This window comes from Mercenaria mercenaria, chromosome 3 (genome assembly GCF_021730395.1).
Source record: "Mercenaria mercenaria strain notata chromosome 3, MADL_Memer_1, whole genome shotgun sequence".
Lineage (NCBI taxonomy): Eukaryota > Metazoa > Mollusca > Bivalvia > Venerida > Veneridae > Mercenaria > Mercenaria mercenaria.
In genome coordinates, this window is record NC_069363.1 from 45,009,079 (window position 1) to 45,011,167 (window position 2,089).

At 37.4% G+C, this 2,089-nt stretch overlaps 1 non-coding gene across 1 annotated transcript; it reads right to left on the reverse strand.

The window, feature by feature from the left end:
• Window positions 1-1,006: 1,006 nt before the first annotated feature.
• Trnas-cga (transfer RNA serine (anticodon CGA)) lies at window positions 1,007-1,082 on the reverse strand. The gene has a single exon. It is a non-coding gene; the product is annotated as a tRNA-Ser (tRNA).
• Window positions 1,083-2,089: the final 1,007 nt, after the last annotated feature.

Consider the following 2,089-nt stretch of genomic DNA (forward strand, 5'->3'; position numbering starts at 1 on the left):
CATTCACTTTTATTGGAATATTTGTAGTGATTATTATATCCAGAAGGGAAAGTTCAAAGTGGGCACGATTGCCCAGCTTAAAAAGGTTTCATATTAAATTAAGTAGAGCTTGAAGCTATGTTCACAATTAACTCAACCTAAAGAAGTGTTCCGTTTTGAAAAATATCGAGAACATCAAAACTCTAACGTCATATTCCACATTAGTGTTAAGAAATGCTGTTTTTAGACATTTTATTTCTCGGTTTTGTCTGATTAACGTCTATCCGCTAAAGATAAGGTCATATGGCTTCTATCGTGGAAGAAATTCCCAGTTGCTCTCTCTCTCTCTCTCTAAAATGACGTCATCGACATCATGACGTTATGTGTCAGTTACCGCGCCAACGTAATAGCTTTTATTTTGAAAGTACATTAATCTGAGCATTTTTTTATTTGACCTATTTTTAAACAGACATTATTTCCCTAAATATTTGTTATGAGTCTTTCACTCTGAATAGAGTAACAGGCAAAATTTAAATAATCTTTATTATGTTAACTTCAGCTTAGAATATTCCATTCGTTTTTAGTTATTTTCAAAAATCTCAAAATCTGAATGTCAAATGCAAAAGTCCCAAGCTGTGGTATTGTTATACCAGTCTTTTTTTTATTGGCAATCTCAATCAAGACCGTCTGAACCTGCACACGCCAGGAGAAAATGACATAAGGTGATGTAGTGTGTGTGTGTGTGTGGGGGGTGGGTGGGGTGTGTGTGTGTGTGTGTGTGTGTGTTCGGGTTTAACGTCTTTCCCAACAATTTTTCAGTTATATAAACGACGGTGTCTACTTGTAGCAGAGAGCACAATGCCCAACTTTATAGCGCTGCCTCACTGAAATATCACGCCGTAGACACGTGGCATGATACCCCACCCAATCACAATATACGACACCTGACTGACCAGTCCTAGCACTATTCTCTTAATGCTGAGCGCCAAGCCAGGAAGCTACTAGTACCATTTTTACGTCTTTGGTATGACGCGGCCGGGGATCGAACCCAGGACCTCCCGCACTCGAAGCGGACGCTCTACCACTAGGCTACCGAGGCGGTCTTAGGTGATGTTGAGTTTGGGGTTTAAAGTTGTTGGGTTTTTTTGCCAGTTCTGTGACACCTAAGAATATGTTCGGCGCAAAGATTCATGACAAGAAGGGATTTTCATATAGCAAGTCGTTACTGTCTGGAGACATATTACAGTATTTATTTGTTTTTCTGTACAGCTGTTTGAAGTTTTTGATATCATTTCTGTTTTCGTAATCGTACAAGGGCTTTAAGTTTTCTGAATTCATTTGTTTCAGAAAGAGCTAAGGATTTACATCAGACTGTGTACAAAGCCTCGGATTTGAAACTTATTAGGTCAGCATTAATATTGATAATTTTCTTTTATATCTTGTCAGGCATTTTACATGTTTGGAATGATTTATATCTGATAACAGTTATTACTTAGTCTTAGATGTCTACATATTCTGCTGTCAATTTAACTGCAGCATCAGGTCAGTCACGCCACACATCAGACCCTGTGTGTCAGGCTGGTATATTTGCACCGTTTAAGTACATACTGGTACCGTATGCCTTGGAAGCATGGTGACTTTCCCAGTAAAATTTAAGCTTTTAATAGGTCAAATATTACGTTAGCGTCCAAGTCTGTTGGAATATTTTAGTGATGGAGATGACTATTTTGCATTGGTTTGCAAAATGTTTGTTGCAAAATTGCGTCGTAATATTTAAATGAATTGTGTTGCTTTTTTCGTAAGTCATGTAAGAAAAACTTTTACATAAAAGACAAAAAACGTTGCACTTCTGACTAATTTGATTTAATTATAAAAATCAGTTAGGTAATAGATAAAACAAGCACCAAAGTCAAAACCTCATTCAAAAAGCGCAGCCGCTCATACCGTAATTCACATGTAAATATGGGTACGTATAAATGTATGCATGTATACAGCGACTGGTCCCTTGCACATATTAGCTCAGTCGAGTGCAATAATGGTAACATAGAAATATCAAACAGACATATACATAAATGAAGAAGGGACGGAATAGGACAGCGCCTTGGAACAA